Raw genomic sequence first — 17,272 nt, forward strand, 5'->3', positions numbered from 1 at the left:
CAGAGTTCTCACCATTCCCACACTAAGCATGATCTCTATCATTGAAACTTCTCTTGACTGAGGAATAAATTAGTAAAAGTAAAAGCATCTCACTCCTCAAAACACTTCTATCCTTCTTAAAATTTGCTTTAGTGTTGTCAAAATGTAGTTTGTTAGAGCGCACTTTAAATTTTAAATAAATTTCCTAGAAAACTATAAATAAGGCAACTTCCCACACAGAATTATATTGTTATGGTATCATACTTAACAAAGAAAGAAAAATAAGTGTTTTGGAATTAAAATGTGAAGATTCAGACTAGACTAGACCCATAGATAGTACATGAAAGCTGTCTGGAAAGTACTGAATTGTTGCTTAGTTGAAGTAACAGAACCCAAAAAAAGTCTCCTGCACAAAAGCAGCCAGAGAGTTCTATCCCAAACACATGCTCCGATAGTGATTGTCTCATTGCTTTCAAGAAGAGGGTGCTACTCATCCCTGTGTTGAGTCATTTAAAACAGTACAGAGCATTTTTTTCATTAAATATCTGAGTCTCTTCCATATTTGTAACACAAATGCATGATCATCAATATAATTAAGTTTTCTCAATCGCTTGGTCAAATAAAGAGCAAGAGAAAATTATTTAAATAATACTAAATGATGGTGACTGAGAATTTAGTAAGTGCTCTGCACACTGGCCAGTGTTCTAGATGGGTTCTCTTATTAATAATTTACCAAACTGGCCGGGCACGGTGGCTCACGCCTGTAATCCTAACACTTTGGGAGGCCAAGGCAGGTGGATCACAAGGTCAGGAGTTCAAGACCAGCCTGGCCAAGATGGATAAACCCCATCTCTACTAAAAATACAAAACTTAGCGGGGCGTGGTGGCTGGCACCTGTAATCCCAGCTATCGGGAGGCTGAGACAGAGAATTGCTTGAACCCAGGAAATGGAGTTTGCAGTGAGCCGAGATTATACCACAGCACTGCAGCCTGGGCAACAGAGTGAGATTGTCTCAAAAAAAAAAAAAATTACCAAACTATGGCATAGATACTGCTCCTAATTCCATTATATAAAAGAGGAAACTTGTGGGCACGCTTTTCCAAGGTCCACAGCTCCTCAGTGATAGGTGGGACTGTAATCCAAGACGGAGTGCTTCACCACAGCTCTGTAAACCCGATAAAGAGGATAAATGTCCTGATTGTAAGTCACTGGTAGAACTGAGAGGAAAACAGGAAGAGGGACCCAGATCTCACCAACCCCACACTGGAAGAGCCCTCCTGAGCTCCATCTCCACTGCTTAGAATGAATGGGAGCAAGCCATGCATGCCATTAGAATGAATAGGCACACACAAAGACTGGATGGATGGCTCCCCAAATAACTGGGAGGAAAGAATTCTGGCTTGGCTCTTATTATCTGATGTCAAACTGTTTCATTCTGCATCTCTGTGAAGAGAGAACAAATGTGTTTTCACTTTTACAAAATTAATTTGCCCATAGTGTATTTAAAATAATAATCATTCTAATTGTCCATCTATTCTGTCACCAGATAGTTGTGACCCTGAGGACGTTTGGCTCTCCTATCTCCTTGCTCCCAATTCCATGAAACAAGGATGGATAAAAGGCTTTTTTATCAAAATACCTTTATAGTTGATGTTGAGGGCAACAAACAAATGCTGAGCTGCCTTTGTATCTAGCTTGAAAGACCAGGCATTTTCCAGTGCTGCCTCTATCCATATTTAAAGGCCTAATCCATATATAATTTCTGTTTAAAATAATTAAGAAATCATTTGGGCCAACATTTTAACATTCAAACATAATTTAATACTAACAGCTGGTTGGGCATCTGTCTACGGATTATAGTTCACCTCATCTTCGAAATGCCTAGGCTATCCCCAGAATGAACCTGTATTGACGCTATTATGCCCCTTTCCAGGTTGCATAGAGGTATTTGGGGAAGAAGGAGGGTGGGTCAACCATTCCTCTTACTTCAGTGTTTGGGAACTGGTACATCTCAGCTTGAAGGCTTGTGGCTGGTGGGCTGCCCAGCCCTGCATATCCACCCCAAGGGTGTGGCTGTGAGGGTCATATGGCCTCCTTGAGAAGGGGATGCCAGCTGAGCTCTCTCAGCCCTGGGTGCTGCCAGCTGCCTCGTAAAATAAGAAGCCTCTTACCAGCCCGCAGGCTGACAGGGTAAGCAGCCCCGAAGGAGCAATAATTCAAGCATTTTTATGACATGTTTTAGCTCTCTTGGTATTCTTCCCCACTGCATCTAAACTTTGGCATTTATAACTCATGCCATGTGAAAGTAAGGGACATCTTGGATTTGGGTCTAAGACTGCAGTTGCTGTTTGTAAGTTTTATTAATCCAGCATTGTCTGTTTTTTAAAATAGCTTATTTAGATGTATTTGATTAGCATTTGTTGGGCTCCCTTTACACCTGTTTGAGTGTTCTCTCCTGAAGGTGAAAGAAAATACTATTCCTTAGCAATCTTCCTTCTTCCCCTTGCTCTGGTGCAAAGGGGAAATTAACTTGACTTTAGATGACCAGCTACTGGCTACCTCCAAACTTCACCCTCATCTGAGGCCTGGGAACTTGGCAGGGGGGTGCAGGGATGTTAAGTCCTGGTGTCCGAGGGCAGGAGAAGACAGACGCCCCATCTCAAACAGAGAGGACAAATTCATCTTTCCTCCACCATTTTTTTTCTATTTGGGCCCTCAAGGGATTGGATGGTGCCCATTTGCAATGGTGAGGGCAATCTTCTTTATTCAGCCCCCCAGTTCAAATGCTAATCTCTTCTAGAAACACTCTCACAGACACGCCCAGAAGTAATGTTTGCCAATATCTGGGCATCCTTTAACCCAGTCAAGTTGACACATAAAATTAACATGACAGCTGATGTGCATCCTGAGAGGGCCTCCTTGGATTTGCTGTAGAAGGGCCCTCCACAGATTTGAATGGCTCTCTCCAAGCAAATAGGCAGATCAAAAGTGAAATGATCAAAGAGAGTCTAACAAAGACATTGCTCCTGAGTGAGGTGAAGTGTGAATTGTGGAAGCTCTGTTTATGTTCAGATTCCTTGGGGAGTCAGGTATAAAGGCAAATTTTACTGCAGTAATGAAAAAAAAAAACCATTGATTTACATGGTTCTAGAAATGCATGTAGCCAGATGAAAGAACACAAACAAAACAAGAATTAACACGATTATCCTCCTGTCTCCTCCCTCCTCCTCCCTTCATGAAGGTGGATTTTGGGAGAAAATATGACTTGTGGATGAGGCAGAAAGCAGGGACAAGCTTCAGATGCTCCCTGGTTCCACCGTGTGGACTTGTCTCACCAGCCATCTAGATGGGCAGAGTGACAGGAGGAAGGCTTCCTGCCAGCTCCAGCTGTCCTCATCCTGAGGTCCTATTTGACATGTTAAACAATTACTCAGATAAAGACATAAGAGGCATGGAGAGTATCCGTTCTCTCCCCACCTCTCGTGTGAACCTCCTTCTTGTGTTTGGAGAATTGCTTACATAAAAAGCCCTGATGGGAACCAGAGCTCACCTCCAAAAAACAGATTCTGAAAGTGCCAGATACTTGGGTCCCAGGCCTCTGTGCAGCTGGAATGTGGGTAGGTGACCCCAGCACAGCCACTCTGACTCACTGCCCTCTACCCACTTTGAACAGAAGATAGGAACTCAGAGAAGTGACTGAGGCAAATCCCTTCTGGTGGCAGAGATGGGCGGCAGCAGCAGCAGCTCTGGGTTTCCAGGGCAGCACTGGCACCACTGTAGCATCGGTGTCCACGGTCCAGGGCCAGACACTGAGCAGGCAGTACCGTCCAGGTGCCGGAGCAGCTGGGTTCTGTCAAGTGCTTTGTGCTGCCATCCCTTCTGCTGCTCAAGCTACCTTCTCCCTGTTCCACCCAAAGTTTTTGGGCCTTCCCAGTGCACCAATGAATCACTCAAAAGCTTTGTAATAAATCTCTTCTCTACTTATAGCAGCCAGAGTTGGCTTTGTTGCTTCCAACTAAGAACCAATGACTGACAGCATACTTTTCAAAACTTACCAAAGCATGAGGCTGGAAGGAAAGCCATCTACTGGATGGCGTAGCAGGATATAAAAAACTATTGGGAGTTGGAAATTAAGAAGAAGATATCAAACAGATACATGGGTGTGCCCAAAGTGAGCTCAAAATCCAATGCCATGAGACCAGGCTTGAGCAATACTTCTCCAACCTGAGTTGGAAAATTCAGACACTTTTACAAAACAAAGGGACACTCTCAGCATTGATTTTAAATACATTTTTATCACATTGCTACTCAAATAAAAGAAATCTAAAATTAAGTATAAGCTCCTTATGCTCATGGTTCGTTTACAGTTATAAAACCAAAACAAATTTACAAATTAATTACCAGCAGAACTACAAAAGCAATAACATTCAAATTAACATCATTAATTTAATGTGAGAGATGATGATGTTTTGCTGAAATGGGATCGTTGCTCGCCACATGACTCTGGCAGTAACTGCTAGGGCACGCGGGGTTTCTGAGACGGGCTGGCCTGTTTAACACCCAGTAAGCTAGGGATCCACTGAGCCCTGTAACCCCTCCTATCCATCACATTTCAGCTTCCCTCTAATTTTCTTTTTTTGTTGTTATTGTTCCTTTCATCCTTTCCATCTCCCTCCTCTTAATTTTTATGAGTCTTGTCTCCAGCTAGCTGGGCTTTTGCCTTGGTGCCCTGACTTGCACCAACATTTCATCTTTCTGTAATCAGTCCCTCCTGAGTCCTAACACCGTAGGATTGAAGTCCTTGGCCCAGTTGAAGTCTGGGGTGACCTCCGGTCACACCAACTGAGGCCAGGAGGCAAAATCAAATAGTGTGCATACGATGGCTCCCACAGCACCTCGGCATTAATGAAGATGGAGAGGGACACTTCACAGCACAGTGACACAGGACAGCCACTTCAGAGTAGAGCAACATGGCTAAGTCCTGTGCGATGCAACTCCTCCACCTTGGGGCGAATGTCATGGAAGGTCTTAGGCATGCCCATCAGGGGATATATGTGAGGCTGTTTGTGGAAGCATTGTTTGTGGTGGCAAGGGGTTACCTAGTTTCCATTACTGGGAAAGTAAACCATGGCAGACAGATGCTATGGCATACCATGCAGCAATTAGAACCAATGGCAGTTCACATACCAACACATGATTGGAACTAGAATGAGACTTAAAATCTTATTTCAAAAGTAAAGATTCCTACAAAAAAACCCTACACATTTTGCAAGAAGCCATGCAAATATAAAGTGCATATCAAATTTGAGTGTTTGCCTGTAACACTGAGTGGGAAGGGTAATGAAATATACCGATAAAATAGATTAATATAAAAACAAACTCAAACAAACAAGAAAAGAGCTTTATATGAATGAATGCATTATAATAGTTTTTAAAAAATATATATTTTATTGCATTTTAGGTTTGGGGGTACATGTGAAGAACATGCAAGTTTGATGCACAGGTACACATGTGGCAGTGTGGTTTGCTGCCTTCCTCCCCATCACCTACATCTGGCATCTCTCCCCATGTTATCCCTCCTCAACTCCCCACAACCTGCTGTTCCTCCCCTAGTTCCCCCCGACAGACTCCAGTGTGTGATGGTCCCCTCCCTGAGTCCATGTGCTCTCATTTTTCAACACCTGCCCATGAGTGAGAACATGCGGCATTTGATTTTCTGTTCTTGTGTCAGTTTGCTGAGAATAACAGTTTCCAGGTTCATCCATGTCCCTGGAAAGGACACGAACTCATCGTTTTTGATGGCTGCATAGTATTCCATGGTGTAGGTGTGCCACATTTTCCCTGTCCAGTCTATCATCGATGGGCATTTGGGTTGGTTCCAAGTCTTTGCTATTGTGAACAGTGCTGCAATGAACATTCGTGTGCATGTGTCCTTATAGTAGAAAGATTTATAGTCCTTTGGATATATACCCAGTAACGGGATTACTGGGTCAAATGGAATTTCTATTTCTAGATCCCTGAGGAATCGCCACACTGTCTTCCACAATGGTTGAACTAATTTACACTCCCACCAACAGTGTAAAAGTGTTCCTATTTGTCCACATCCTCTCCAGCATCTGTTGTCTCCAGATATTTTAATGATCACCATTCTAACTGGCGTGAGATGGTATCTCAATGTAGTTTTGATTTGCATTTCTCTGATGACCAGTGTTGATGAGCATTTTTTCATGTTTGTTGGCCTCATATATGTCTTCTTTTGAAAAGTGTCTCTTCATATCCTTTGCCCACTTTTGAATGGTTTGTTTGTTTTTTTCTTGTAAATCTGTTTTAGTTCTCTGTAGATTCTGGATATTAGCCCTTTGTCAAATGGGTAGAATGGAAAAATTTTTTTCCCATTCTTTTGGTTGCTGATTCACTCTAATCGTTGTTTCTTTTGCTGTACAGAAGCTCTGGAGTTTAATTAAGTCCATTTGCCTATGTTGGCTTTTGTTGCCAATGCTTTTGGTGTTTTTTTAAATGAAGTCCTTGCCTATGACTATGTCCTGGATGGTTTTGCCTAGGTTTTCTTCTAGGGTTTTTATCGTCTTAGGTCCTATGTTTAAGTTTTTAATCCATCTGGAGTTAATTTTAGTGTAAGGTGTCAGGAAGGGGTCTAGTTTCTGCTTTCTGTACATGGCTAGCCAGTTTTCCCAACACCATTTCTTAAACAGGGAATTCTTTCCCCATTGCTTGTTTTTGTCAGGTTTGTCAAAGATCAGATGGTTGTAGATGTGTGGGGTTGCCTCTGAGGCCTCTGTTCTGTTCCATTGGTCTATATCTCTGTTTTAGAACCAGTACCAAGCTGTTTTGATTGCTGTAGCCTTGTAGTATCGTTTGAAGTCAGGTAGCGTGATGCCTCTAGCTTGTTCTTTTTGCTTAGAATTGACTTGGCTCTGTGGGCTCTCTTTTGGTTCCATATGAAGTTTAAGGTGTTTTTTTCCAGTTCCGTGAAGAAGGTCATTGGTAGCTTGATGGGGATAGAGTTGAATCTATAGATTACATTGGGCAGTATGGCCTTTTTCACGATATTGATTCTTACTAACTATGAGCATGGAATGTTTCTCCATCTGTTTGTGTCCTCTCTTATTTCGTTGAGCAGTGGTTTGTAGTTATCAAAGAAGAAGTCCTTTACATTCTTTGTTAGTTGTATTCCTATGTATTTTATTCTCTTTGTAGCAATTGTGAATGGCAGTTCGTTCTTGATTGGGCTCTCTTTAAGTCTGTTATTGGTGTATGGGAATGCTTGTGATTTCTGCTCATTGATTTTGTATCCTGAGACTTTGCTGAAGTTGCTTATCAGTTTCAGGAGATTTTGGGCTGAGACGATGGGGTCTTGTAAATATACAATCATGTTGTCTGCAAATAGAGACAATTTGACTTCCTCCTTTCCTAGTTGAATACCCTTTATTTTTTTTTCTTGCCTGATTGCTCTGGCTAGAACTTCCAATACTATATTGAATAGGAGTGGTGAGAGAGGGCATCCTTGTCTAGTGCCAGATTTCAAAGGGAATGCTTCCAGTTTTTGCCTATTCAGTATGATATTGGTTGTGGGTTTGTCTCTGTTGGTGGTTTGTATTTCTGTGGACTCTGTGGTGATATCCCCTTTATCATTTTTTATTGCATCTATTTGATTCTTCTCTCTTTTCTTTTTTATTAATCTGGCTAGTGGTCTATTTTGTTGATCTTTTCAAAACACCAACTCCTGGATTTATTGATTTTTTGAAGGGTATTTTGTGTCTCTATCTCCTTCAGTTCTGCTCTGATCTTAGTTATTTCTTGTCTTCTGCTAGGTTTTCAGTTTTTTTGATCTTGATCCTCTAGCTGTTTCAATTTTGATGATAGGGTGTCGATTTTAGATTTTTCCTTGCTTCTCATGTGGGCATTTATTGCTATATATTTTCCTCTAGACACTGCTTTAAATGTGTCCCAGAGATTCTGGTATGTTGTTATAGTAGTTTCTATGAATGTTAATGTTTAATGAATGCTTAAGTCAACCCTCTACACCCAAAGCAAAAGAGGGAAAGAACAGGAGAAAGAAGAGGAGGGAGAGGAAGTAATGAAGTGTGGAATACTACAACTATCTGTCACACAAACAAATTGTAAAGGTTTTTTTTTTACTCTTACATGATAAGAAAAAGTATTTTGAAAGTTGCAATTAAAAATCACACTTTTGTGTTTGTTTGTTTTGCGATGGAGTTTTACTCTTGTTGCCCAGGCTGGAATGCAGTAGTGCGATCTCAACTTACTGCAACCTCTGACTCTTGGGCTCAAACGATTCTCCTGCTTAGGCTCCTGAGTAGCTGGGATTACAGGCACGCACCACTACGTTCAGCTAATTTTTTGTATTTTTAGTAGAGACAGGGTTTCGTCATGTTGGCTGGGCTGGTCTCAAACTCCCGACCTCAGGTAATCCACTGACCTCGGCCTCCAAAAGCGCAGGGATTACAGACATAAGCCACCACCCCTGGCCAGAAAAATCACACTTTAAAAGGCATAGGAAAATTGGCTGGTCATGGTGGCACATGCCTGTAATCCTAGCTATTCAGGAGGCTGAGGCAGGAGGGTTACTTGAACCCGGGAGGTGGAGGAATTTTGCTTGCTTGATACATGGTAAACAACACCTCTAGGACTTAAGGAGTGCCTCCCAAAAACTTGCCTTATGTCCCAGAAATCTATATTTTAAAAAGTTTACCCAGCCTTTACTCTGACTTTGACTGATCCAAATGCAAGTCTACCAAGCATGGTTGGAACGGAATGAACATGAAGCTATTCTTCATTGCATAATAAGTTTGCACACAGTTTTATCTTTTCAAGCCAGAATAAGCTGTGCTATTTCAGTTACATTTGAGTGAAATACCCTAGTCATGATTCATGAAAACATTTTATTAACTGATTATAGATCTTGTCGTTTCAGCAGGGAGACTAAGAAGTGCACTCCTGACCTAAAAATCCTTTGGCAGAGATTGAGTGACATACCAAGTGTTACAATTCCCCATTCAATTGCCAGTAAGAGATGCTAGGAAAATGACATTTCTTTCTAACCAGGCATCAGCCATATATTAAATAAGATGATGATTTTCATAGTTATCTTGGAATATGTGAAAACCTTTGAAGACTTTGCAGATAGGTTTTAAAAATAGTTGCTCTGTGTACACAAGATTCAAGACCAGTTGATTCTTAACTCCAAGGCATAAAAATAAGTTTGTTATGGTTTGGCATTTAATTGAGCTTTCACCTGAAATTAAATCACAGTAAGTAGACAAACAAACAAATTATATGACATCTCTCAGCTGCAGGAAACATCATACAGCTTAAAATATATTTACTTTCCAGCCCATTCTGGATAACTGCCAATTTGTGTAAATATCTGAGTTATTCATGATGTAAATATTTTGCTTGATAGCCATGTGCCCTCCCATTCCTCAGCACCATTACAGATAAGTGGAACCATGCGGATGGGAATGGAAATCATGAGTGTCCCATGATGTGAATCATGAGTGTCACATCTGATTTGAGGTTTTAAACCGGAAGTCAGCTCTCCACCCTCCCACCCCATAGCCCTGCAGTGTCCGCGGAGTGCCCATGTGAGGTGCTATAGCACCTCTCAGCCTGGGTCTTTGACAGTCTATGAGATACAAGGTCCTTGCCTATCTGCACTGAGTCAGTGGCACAAATGAGAAAGAAACCTTTGCTCTATTTTTTTTTTATATACAGATTCTCACTCTGTCACCAGGCTGGCATGCAGTGCTGCGATCTCGGCTCATTGCAACATCCACCTCCCAGATTCAAGCAATTCTCCTGCCTCAACCTCCCAAGTAACTGGGACTACAGGCGTGAGCCACCACCAGGCCCAGCTACTTTTTGTATTTTTAGTAGAGACGGGGTTTCACCATGTTGGCCAGGATGGTCTCAATCGCTTGATCTCGTGATTCTCTGGCCTCAGCCTCCCAAAGTGCTGGGATTACAGGCGTGAGCCACCACACCCAGCCAGCCTTTGCTCTATTTAAGCCACTGAGATCTGGGAGTAGCCTGGTTATTGCAGCATAACCTAGTCTATTCTGACTAATATTCATATTAAATGATTTGGTTAACAAATAACTCAATTTGTTACCACCTGGGGAGGAACAAAACAGAACCAGATTAGAAGATAACTGGCATTAGATATAAAGGGCATCCAAATTGGAAAGGAAGAAGTCAAATTTTCCTGTTTGCAAATGGCATGATCTTATATATAGAAAACGCTATACAGACTCCACCGGAAAACAGAACTAATAAACGAATTCAGTAAAGTGGCAGGATACAAAATCAGCATTTAAGAAAATCAGTGGTGCTGCTCTATGTCAGCAGTCTACCAGAAAAAGTGATCTATAGATTCAATGCAACTCCTATTAGAATACCAATGACATTTTTCATAGAAATAGAAAAAGCAATCCCAAAATATGTAAAGAATCACAAAATATCCCAAAAGATCAAGATTTCTTTGGCTATTTGGGGTATTTTTTGACCTCAAATAGCCAAAGCAATCTTCAACAAAAAGAATACAGCTGGAGGCATCACACTACCTGACATCAAAATATACTAGAAAGGAATGGTAACCAAAACAGCCTGGTATAGACACACAGACCAATGGAACAAAATAGAGAAATCCCGAAATAAATTCATGTGCTTACAGCCAACTGATTTTCAACAAAGTCACCAAGAACACACATTAAGGAGAAGATGTAATTAGCCAGGCGTGGTGGCAGGTGCCTATAATCCCAGCTACTCGGGAGGCTAAGACAGGAGAATTACTTGAACCCGGGAGGCGGAGGTTGCAGCAAGCCAAGATAGCGCCTTATACTTCAGTTGGGGTGACAGAACGAGATTCCATCTCAAAAAAAAGGAAAAAGACGGTCTTTTCAATAAGCGGTGGTGGGGAAACTGGATATTCACATACAGAACAATGAAACTAGACCTCATCTCTTACCCCTTCAAAAATTAAAATGAATTAAAGACTTACATGAAAGAATCAAAACTCTAAAACTACCAGAAGAAAACATGGAAGAGACACTTCATGAAATTGGTCCGAGCAAGGATTTTTGAATCAGACCTCAAAAGCAAAGGCAATAAAAACAAAAATAGACAAATGGGATTATATTAAACTAAAAAGCTTCTGCACAGCAAAGGAAATAAAGAGCAAAGAGACAACTTATAGAACAGGAGAAAATATTTGCAAGTTAGGCATCTGAACAAAGGTTAATATCCAGAACATATAAAAAACTCAACTCAATAGCAAAAAAAGGAGAAAATATAAAATTTAATTTAAAAATGAACAAAAGATCTGAATAAGCATTTCTCAAAAGAAGACATGCAAATGGCCAAAAGTATCATCAGAAAACGCAAATGTAAACCACCACGAGATACCATCTCACCTCAGTTAGAAAAGCTGTTATCGGCGTCTACAGCCATACCATCCTGAACGCGCCCGATCTTGTCAGATCTCGGAAGCAAAGCAGGGTCGGGCCTGGTTAGTACTTGGATGGGAGACGGCCTGGGAATACCGGGTGCCATAGGCTTAATAAATAAATAAATAAATAAATAAATAAGAAAAGCTGTTATCATCAAAAAGACAAAAAAATAATGCTGATGAGGATGTGGAGAAAGGGGAATTCATACTCTGTTGGTAGGAATGTAAATAAATAGAGTCATGTGGACAACACTTTATGGAGTTTCCTCGAAAAATTAAAGATAGAACTAAAGATCCAACAATCCCACCACTGCATAGGATTGAAATCAGTATGTTGAAGAGATATTTGCACTCCCTTATTTATTGCAGCACTATTTATAATAGCCAAGATATGGAGTCAACCTAAGTCAACAGATAAATGGATTTTTACATGTGGTGATACAGAGAGGAAGGGCTTCCATTTCAGAGGGGTATTGATGGGCTGCAGGGCTGTGGTAAGGACTAACAAAAGAAGGTGGACTTTGAGCTAAGCCTTGTAATTTAGCCCCAGTTTGGAGAAGCTACGGCAAGAATATAAGGATCTTTAATGAACAATGGGCTTGGAATAATCCAAAGATAGTGGAAAGAGAGGTTCATTAAGGAGAAAAATGGGAAATAAAGCTTGAAATATTTTATAAATACACAATGGAAAACTATAAGCAACGTATGAACCTAGAGGACCTTATATTAAGTGAAATAAGCCAAGCACAGAAGGACAAATACTGCATCATCTCACTCATATGTGGAATCGTAAAAGCTAATCTCATAGAAGTAAAGAGTAGAATAGTGGTTAGCAGTGCCTGGGGAGGAGGGGGGGATGAGGAGAGGCTGGTGAATGTGTACGACTTTACAGTTAAATGGGAGGAATAAGTCCTTGTGTTCTATTTCACAGGAGAGTGACTATAGTTAACAATAATGTATTATTTATTTCAAAATAGCTGAAAAAGAAGATTTTAAATGCACTCACTACAAAGAAATGACAAGTCTTTGAGATGATAGATATGCTAATTATCCTCATTTGATCATTGTGCAATATATACATGTATCCAAACATCACACTGTACCCCATAAATATGTACAATTATATGTCAATTAGAACAACATAAGCCAGGTGCAGTGTCTCACACCTGTAATCCCAGCACTTTGGGAGGCCAAGGTACACATATCATCTGAGGCCAGGAGTTCAAGACCATCCTGACCAACATGGCAAAACCCCATCTCTACTAAAAAAAAGCTTTAATTCCAGCTACTTGGGAGGCTGAGGCAGGAGAACTGCTTGAACCTGGAAGGCAGAGGTTGCAGTGAGCTGAGATTGCACCACTGCACTTCAGCCTGGGTGACAGAGTGAAATCCATCTCCATAAATAAATAAATAAACATTAAAAAAATAAAATAAAAAACTACCAAAAAGATAAATGGCATTGGAAAAGTCAAGCAACAATATTTGAAAATGAAGTCTATTGAATATCAAATAAAGGAATTTATACTTATATTAAAGTCAATAGGGGATGGGTATTGTGTCTCACACCTGTAATCCCAACACTTTGGGAAGCCAAGATGGGTGGATCACTTGAGCCCAGGAGTTCAAGATCAGCCTGGGCATCATGGTAAAACTCTGTATCTACAAAAAAAAATTAAAAATTAGTTGGGTGTTGTGCCATGCATCTGCAGTCCTAGCTATTTGGGAAGCTGAGGCTAGAGGATCACCTGAGCCTGGAGGTCAAGTGCAGTGAGCTGTGATTGTGCCACTGCATTCCAGCCTGGGCCACAGAATGAGACTCTGTCTCAAAAAACAAAACAAGCAATAAACAAGCAAACTAAAACAGTCAATAGAGAGTAGCCGGGCTTTTCAAATATTAGATTTCACTGTAGAGAATGCAATCAGCTTTAAGTGAAAATGGCTTTGGGATTATTAATTACATCAGTGTTCAGGGTCCATCTGAGAGGCGGACTGAGTAGAAACCAGAGACTAGAGATCCCCCTCCAGGTGGGGAGTTCACTGAGGTTGTGGTCATGAAAATGAAAGGAGGAGAGAGATATGAATGGTCTTATGAAGAATAAGATACTTGTCACTGAATGGATGCACAAAGCAAAGGGGAATAACTACCAAGTCCCTCACTCATTCCTTCATTCTTTCATTCAGCAAACACATCTTAAGCACCCACCACCTAGCAGACGCTACTCTAGGCTCCTGGAATACAGCTGTCCCTGCTCTCCTGGAACTTAAGTGCTAGTGGAGGGGAGACAAATCATAAGCAAGTAAGACACTGTAAATTACATTAGGTGAAGAAAAGAGAACTAGATAAGGGGATAAAGAGGGACAGAGGCTGGGGGAATAGGCATGACTATTTTAGTTACAGTGAGCGGAAGGTCACACTGGTAAGGTTACAGTCAAGCAAAATCTGAATAAAATGAAGAAGTAAGCCATGTGAACATCTGGGGAAGAGCATTTAGGAAACAAAACAGTAACTGAAAACACAAGAAGTAGGAGTGTGCCAGAAGAGTCCTTTCCAGCAAGGGATTCATTGAGGCTGGAGATGGATGAGCAAGGGTCAGCCTACTGAGGCTGAAGTGGTAGAGGTACCAAGGGCCAAGTCATATTGGTTCTCATACACCATGTAAATATGGGAACCTGATTCTGCCTGACGTGAGGAAGCTGTAGGTGCATTCTATGTCTAGAAGTGCCATTTAAAAATATCTATTCTAGCTCTTAGGTGAGGTATAGACTAGGGGAGGAAAAATGGAAGCTGAGAGACCAGAGAAGTTTATTTCAGGAAGCCAAGCAAGAATGGCATGGTTTCGACTAGGATGATAGCAACAAATATATGGCCATATTTGAAGTGTGTTTTGGAGGTCAAGGTGGCTAAATTTACTAATAAATTTTATTTAAGCTGTGAGGGGGAAGACGGGAATCCAAAAATGTTCACAAGTTTTCTGAGCAACTTGCAGAAATGAGTTGTGGATTACCCTGGAAGAAGCAGGTTTGGGGAGAAGTAAACCAAGGGTTCTTTCTGAGACATGTAAAGTTGAAGATGCCTGTTAAACATCCAAGTGGAGATGTCAGGTAGGAAGTTGAATGTAGCATCTAGAGTTCAGGAGATGGAATAGGTTGAAGATATAAATGGGGGAGTTCAGCTGCTATGATCTCCCCAGAATTTATGTGTTGGAACTTAACTCTCCAATAGGATAGTATTGACAGGTGGGGTCTTTGTGAGGTGATTAGGTCATGAGGGCTCCACCTTCATGAATAGGATTGGTGCCCTTATGAAAGGACCTAAGGGGGGGGCTTGTTTTCCTTTTCCACTATATGAGGATTCAGTGAGAAGACACCAACTGTGAGCCAGAATGAGCCGTTACCAGGAGCAGCATTTGCTGGTGTCATGATCCTGGACTTCCCAGTCTCCAGAATGGTGAGCAATAAATTTCTATTATTTCTAAATTATCTAGCCTAAAGTATTTTGTTATAGCATCTTGGATGTACTCTGACACTCACCTATGGTATTTAAAGCCATAGAAGTGAACAAGACCATTCAGGGAACAAATCTATGAAAAAAAGACTCTAACATCAAATGGAGTCCCAGGGCAGTCTTCCACTTTGATGTCAAGAAGATGAGGAATGACAAGTAAAGAAAATTGAAAAGAAGTGGTGGGAGAAGATCCAAGAATGTGGCTTCCTGGAGGCCAAGAGAAGAATATGATTCAAGCAGGATGGAGTGATCACTGTGTCATGTTTCCTAAAGGTAAAACAATTGAGAACTGAGAACACATCATTGGGCTTGGCACTGAGAGGACATTGGTGACCCTTATCAGAAAGGTCCCCAGGAGTAGGAAGAATAAAGCCTGTTGGGATCAGGTTGAAGAGAGAACTCTATCAAAGTGTTTTGCTGTAAAGGAAAGCAGAGAAAAGGGTCATTTCCTGGAAAAGACGGGTGCTGGGTTCGAGGTGCTTTTTGTAGTGGGAGAAATTGTAGCATTATTTTATGCTGATGAAAATGATCTAATAGAGGAGGAAAACCAACAAGGGAAGAGAGAGAATAATTACAATTACAGGGAAAGACTCCCTGAATAGGCAGGAGGAAGTAGAATACAGAGAATCACTGGAGGTTGGTTAACTAAATCAATTATGTCTTATAATTTGAGAGATTATTCAGGTTTTGCCTCTTTTCATGTTTCAAGTTAACAGCGGGGTCTCTGGATGTTATCTGTATCTTCTCCCTATTTTTAACTAAATTGGATTTATATCTAATGCTTCTTGTTGCAAATTATGGTGAAAAAAATTACTTTAAATACTTTAAAATGCCTGTTTGAGGGTAAGAGATAGGGATGATGTGGGAGAGGGGGCAAGACTAATACATTGCAGCGGCGTAAATGTGGTTTTATTGGTGATATAAGGGAATTGGATGGTTTATCTACAGGTCTAATGGGATGGTTTTGAGGGCCCTAAATCATTGCTTTACACATACCACACCAGCTTCAAAAGCCTTCCATGACTCTTACTGTATAATGAGGTTGTTTTAATCAGGGACTAGATATTGAAGTCCTCAGTCTATCTCTGGACTTCTCTTGTACAACCTTGGACATATTCCAATTTACTCATTTGTAAAATGGAGATAATAATGCCTACGTGTCATGTTTGTTGTAATGATTAAATAATACAATATGTATAAACTGTTAAGATAATATTGGGCCAATAGGATGCTGTCAGTAAACTTTAGTGGATACTATAACAGCTATTACTGACTTAGAGGACACTGCGGCAGCCTCTCTAGCATTTACCAAAACCCCCGTGGTTTCGGTGATACTGATTCTACCTCTAACTCCTCAGGTAAACCATGAAAGAAAATCTTCACTTTTTGGTTCAAGTTAGAAGAGTCTCTTTTTCATGAGGGCCCCCCCTACTCCTTGGGGAGATATATTCATATAAAAAATAGAAAGCACCCCCCACAACTCCAGCAGAGATATGTGTTGTCCTGCAAGCATCTGGAAGGTATATTACAGCATGATTTGCGGCCACTCTAAGATGAAACTGCCATTTTGAAAGACTGGCAAGAAATGGAAAGAAACCAGCTCCATGACACGTTTGAGTGGCTAGTTTAAGCCAACATTTAAGTCAGTTATGTGAGTTAACTAATTGTCACAATATTTAAGCCAGTATGAGTTTTCTATTGCCTATTGTTGTAGTTCATTTCATGCTGCTATAACAGAATACCTGAGACTGAATAATTTATAATCAAGACATTTATTGGCTCATAGTTCTGGAGGCTGGGAAGTACAACATCAAGGTGCTGGCGTCTTGTGTGCGGCAACTTGCTGTGTAACAGAAGATGGAAGGGCAAGAGCACAAGAGAGCAAACCCACTCTAGCCATCCTTTTTAATAATGCCATTAACCTATTCTTAAGGGCTGAGCCCTCAAAACCAAAACCCCTTTCATTAGGCCCTCCTCCCAACACTGTCACACAGGGGATTAAGTTTCCAACACAGGAACTCCAAGAAACACATTTAAAGGATAACATCTATGTGTTGGGGGGAAAAAAAAGGGCACAGACTTAAAGTTTAAGATAAGATCCGGCTATTTACTCATAGCTAAATGCTGGGGGGAACATGAGCATTCACCATTCAGAAGCAAGGGGACTATTATACTCCATTTCTTTGACTGGCTGCTAGGCTCAAAGTTTATATCCACAAAATGGGAATGTGGGGAAGGGAGTAGTGGTAAAGGGAATGGATTTTTAAAAATAATTTTAACTTTTATTTTAGATTCAGGGGGT

General features: G+C 40.9%; 1 pseudogene; it reads left to right on the forward strand.

The window, feature by feature from the left end:
• The first annotated feature begins 11,455 nt into the window (after window positions 1-11,455).
• On the forward strand, window positions 11,456-11,574 carry LOC119473495 (annotated as a pseudogene).
• Window positions 11,575-17,272: the final 5,698 nt, after the last annotated feature.

This window comes from Cebus imitator, unplaced genomic scaffold (genome assembly GCF_001604975.1).
Source record: "Cebus imitator isolate Cc_AM_T3 unplaced genomic scaffold, Cebus_imitator-1.0 Scaffold162, whole genome shotgun sequence".
NCBI classification, from domain to species: domain Eukaryota; kingdom Metazoa; phylum Chordata; class Mammalia; order Primates; family Cebidae; genus Cebus; species Cebus imitator.